The sequence below is a fragment of the Condylura cristata genome, unplaced genomic scaffold (assembly GCF_000260355.1).
Source record: "Condylura cristata isolate star-nosed mole 26May11 unplaced genomic scaffold, ConCri1.0 scaffold00015, whole genome shotgun sequence".
NCBI lineage: Eukaryota > Metazoa > Chordata > Mammalia > Eulipotyphla > Talpidae > Condylura > Condylura cristata.
In genome coordinates this window covers 1635179-1640390 of record NW_004567116.1, presented here as the reverse complement: position 1 = coordinate 1640390, position 5212 = coordinate 1635179, and positions in this window count along the sequence as shown.

The window sequence follows — 5212 nt, the reverse complement described above, 5'->3', positions numbered from 1 at the left end:
CCCCTGCCCGCCGGGCCGGGGCCGTGCGAGCGGCGGAGCGGTGGTGGGGCTCGCGTTTGCTGTTCCCGTTTCCCAGTCTGCCCGGCAGGTGCCACGCTCGGTTGCCACGCTCCGCCTTTCAAGCCCACGCAGCCCCCCTTGGGGTCCCCGCAGTACACATGGCGGGGTCGAGGGCCCCCACTCGGGCACCCCCGCCCGCCCTGCGCGGGTGAAAGTCCTGCTCGGCGTGTCCGCGGGTGCGTGGTGCAGCCCTCGCCGCGCACGTCTCGGAGCCCCGCGTGAGACGTGCGCTTGCTGCCTCCTTCCCGAAGACGCGCATTCCTGTCTGTTGGCACCATCTGGGCACTTTCTTCGTGGGTAACATATGCCCGAGTTCGGGTTATCTTGTTTCTGTAAGGGCCAGGCAGTCTTGCTCCAGCTCGTCGGCGCCAGCCTGCTGTGCCTTTACAGTCCCCCCTTGAGTAGACACTGGAACTGGTTTTGCCCAATGAGAAGTGCCTGGGGGTGATCTTGTCACCTCGAAACTGAACCGATGTGTTGCCTGAAATCTTGGGCTCATCCTTAGGCCAGGCTCGGGCAGTCCGGCCAGGGAGCTGTGTCTGGCTTTGCCCTCTGCACTACTTTTCTTTCCCCCCTTTATTTTGAATTATTCCGTGGACCTATTTGTGTATGCAGGTATGTATGTAGATCCACATTACAGATACGTGTATATGGAGAGATCTGGGTAGGATATACAAAAATTAGACCCCCTCTCCCCTTGACACCACCTCAGTCTCCTTGAGCCCTCAGGGGCCCTTCTTGCCACTTTTCCCCTTTTCCCCCACAAAGGTAAACACTGTTCTGAATAGTGTTTACCATTTCTCTTGTCTTTTAAAAATAGCTTTACTACATATGTACATCTCTAAATGGCATTGTAGTTTTGAGTGCTTCTGAACTTTATGTAAATACTATTACTGCAAGTGTCTGCCACTTCGCGTGTGTATTTTAACTGAGCGTTATGTCTGCGAACCACTGCTGTGATATGGTAGCACTACTTGAAATATTTTCACTAATGGGTGGACTTTCATTGCATGGGTAGGTCTTAGTCCTTTTGATGAGTATTTGGATTGGTTCCTGCTGGTTGACATGAACGGTAATGCTGTCAATGTTCAGGCCTCCTGGTGCCCCTTACAGAGGCTCCTTTAGGGTGTCTGTGTGCAGGGATGGAGTTGCTGTCGACAGGGTTGTAGAGTTGGAGCTTTTTAAAGATAGCACTGGATTGCTTCTCACTTGCCCCCTTCTGTTTGTTCTTCAGGTGCTTTGTATTTCAACATTCACTTCACTGACCAAGACTTTCTTTTTTCTCTGTCCTTCCTTTGGGGTCATCAGGAGCCACCTTGGTTGGGTTTGCTTTGCCGGCTGCCTAGCACAACACGAGACTGCGCTCAGTGCGCCGAGCGTGATGGGTTTCCTCTCCTGGTTTTGTGCAGGCCTCTCATTCTCTCTCTTTACACACGCAGCTACATTTGGAAATACGCTTTTCTTTTTTGTTGTTAAAGACTTATTTATTTATGCATACAAGAACTGGGGTACAGGCCAGAGGTGCAGGGCGGGGTGGTGTGAGAGGATTCGCCAGAGACAGAGTGGGGATCAGAACAGGCAGATTGACTGAAAGACACGACTGAGGGGAACATCAGGCAGGTTAGGAGAGGTCTGCTGTGCCCTGTGGGTCACCTCCCTGGTTGGGGATCGAACTTGTGCTATAGTGGCTCTGGACAGGGAGGGCCCATATTCTGAAATATTCTGGGCTACTGCTCTAAAACACAAGCACTGTGTCCCTTCCTACATGTGTCCAGTTAGTATTACACGCTTGTCCCTTCTCCCTTACTTCTGTCACTGTGTTTGGTGATGAGCCTTCTCTAGCTTGTTAGGTTGAAAAGGCAAAACAAAAATAAAAAAGGCAAAAGCTGGCCTTGATTTTTGTTCTGCTCCCACTAACCACTGAAAAGTTCACATAATAAATTGATAGCCCAGAAAATAGCTGGGCATCTTGATCAAATTAGTAGTGATTATGCTAACTTGGTGGGAGAGGTGTGGCTTGTTTTCCCCTTCAGGGAGCATGCGGTTATGTCATGTCTACTGAGCAATCCTGAGATTGTCAGCTGTCCTGCTCTGACTTTGTTTTCAGCCATCACCTGGTGCCTCCAAGGAACTTGTGGAACACTTGTGCGCTTTGGAGAATACTGTTTTATCTGCAGGGTGGAAAATAACACCCTGTAGGGGAGAAAATGGCCTGCTCCTGGCCCTTCGTTATTAGAGGCACAGGGCTATTCAGAGGTCTCCTTGTCCTTATTCACTCTGAGAATCTGTTGAGCATGCGCAGACCTCTGTATGTGGTCTACGGTTAAAATTCTTGTGTGAGTTAGATGGGATGCAAGCATGAAATACGCGTGTTCAAGAAATGTAAACATGATTGCAGATCAGAGATTTGTGTATGTAAGTTTATATACACATGCATATGTTTATATAAGTGTGCAATTCAGTCCTGGGAAAATATGATTCTCTATGTAGTGTAGAAAAGAGAGCATTGAAGGCCGAGTGTTAGGAAGGTCATGGTCCTATTTTCCATCCCTATGGAATAAGATTGACTCTTGGAAAACCTCACTTTTCCTTTATTAGATAGTTAAATAAAATGAGTGTTGTTGTCCTCAGGTATGTACTCTATTTTTACTTAACATCTACATTCCCAGAATTTTTTAAAAGTTTTTATGAATGAAGAACATATTTATATTAGCTTTAAAATACCTAAATTGCTCATCAGTGACATTTTTCTAACACTTAAAAAAAAGATTAATACCTTTTAGATTAGAAATTCAAGCAGTACAGAAAGATAGCAATTGCTAAAGGAAATAAAACAAAAGCAAAGCAAATTAAAAAAAAAAAAAAAAAAGACTGTAAAGGAAAGCTCCCAGTCTCCTTCCTGTTCTCGCTCCCTAGAGGTGACCGCTGTGAAGTAAGATTCTGTTCAAAGCAGGTAGCACTCGTTATGTATGGTTCTTGGTGACCCTTGTACAGTTTCAGAAGTTGGCATTGTTTTCCCTCTGTACCGAGCAGTACTTCCTGGGTTGTGGTCCACTGTGGCATGGGTCCCGGTGTGGCTTCGTCCACGGCACTGGTGGCCTGCGGCTTGATGCTAAAGGAAGGGTTTGGAGTCATTGTTGATTCCGTCACTTCGGTCTACAGTGATGTGCTCCCAGATAACCTGTTCTCTTTTTGAGTTATTTAGGGTAGGAGAGGCAGGAAAATTACTAAATTTGTAAGTGCTTAAAAACCTCTTCAGTGGCATGAAAACATTCCTGGGAGATAAAGTGTGCTGGCTGTTTCACTCACAAACTAGATCACATTTGTCTTTCTGTACCAAGCACATTTGCATATACTTATCTGTGTGTGGACTTGGTGAAAGGGTTCAGTAGTTATCAGTCACGTTTCTCCTTAGACTGCATTAAAAAAGAAAGGTGGGCACTGAAGTGAAGCCTCATTGGAAGAAAGTGTTAGAGCCAATGGAGGTGGCCCTAACTGTTGGAAAGACAATACCTGACCCGCCATGAGGTGCTGCATTCCTGAAAGGAACCACAAAGCACTAGCTTGGTGGGCAATGGCGTTCCTTTGGTCTGCCAGCCCCCTCCAGGATTTAATTTCTTGTGGGGTTAGTTGGGAATTCTTTTACTTACTATCCATTCTAAGAGGTGGGTGAAATACATATAAAGTAGGATCTTTGGACCCATAGGAGAAAATAGGGACCAAAGGAGGTAGATATGAAGTAATTGAAATTGATCGAGACTTGCTAGATTTCTACTATTTCCTTAGTACTAAAAAACCTTAAAAGTGTATTTGTGCCTTGGAAGATTTGAATTTCACATCGAGAGTGATGTAACAGGATATCCTCTCTTTCAGGTAATGTTATCCACCCTCCCTGTGGAAGCTCAGATTCCTTAAGTCAGAAAGAGAATGACTTTCATAGGCTGCTTTACATATATCATTTACTGATCTTTTGGACACAGTTGTGGTTATGTGATTTCTTTTTAGACTTGTTTTCCAGCTTCCTAGCTAAACCAGTAAGCAGCCACTGTTACAGTTACTGCTTGCCCAGTGTGCGGAAGGGATGCACGTCAGGAAATGTTTAGACTGTCTTATAGAAAGTCTTTCAGAGGCCTTTTGGAATGAATGGGGCAAGGTGGTTGCAAAGACTGACAGAATCCTCCTCCCTGCCCAGGCTCAGTTAGACCAACTAGATTTGCTTTGAGGGTTTTAGAGGACCAAGATGTGCGCTTGGGCACCACCTCTGAAGTGTTTTCTAACTGTCCTCCACAGGGTAGTTGGCGGCGCAGGAAGCCTTTTACCCCACTAAGAACCAGAGAATAACAGCTGTGCAACAGCTCCAAGACCTGTGCCTGGCCTCTCCCGGGTGGTGCAGTCGAGAGGGCTAGTGGGTGGCCACGTGCTGTTTCTTAGCTTCTAGCCCTTCCACAAACAGTTCCATAAAACATCCTGTCGGTAGTATGTCTTAAGGACATTAGCTGTTTTATCTTTAAAGCTGTGCTGGTAGAGTAGACTCTAGCTGCTCGTGGCATCAAAATAAATTAACACTCAATAGAATTTAAAGTTTTCTTCCTTAGTTGGACCTACCACATTTCATGTCACACTAGTCACCTGTGGCTAGTGGCTACCATTTTGGACATGGTAGAAGAAAGACACTTCTGGGACCACAGAAAGTTGTATTAGATAGCCTGTTTTAGAAGGAAAGTGAGCTATTAAGTATAGTACTGCTAGTATTAGTATATATGGTTTCTTCTCATTCATTTTACTAAATGGAATACTTTTGTCCTTTCCCAAATTATTTTGAAATGCCCTTCTCTCTTTTGAAGGGTCCTTTTTTTTTCTTTTTTTTTTATCAGTTTTCTCCTTTCTAATATTGTAATCCTCTAGTCTGCTTATTACTTTCTGTAGGGAATTTTGCTTTCTGGCACTTCCTTGTTATTTGTTTCCATAGTTTTAGGTCTTAGGGTGAGAGAACTTTCAGGAGGCATTAATTCCAGTATAGTTTTAGATGTATTTTAGGCTTATGTATGACATTAATTTTTGCCCTTATATATTTTTTGTGATTTCCAAACATACATTACAGAAAGGACCTGTATAATGTATATTTAAAAATATATATTTTGACTGCTTGATT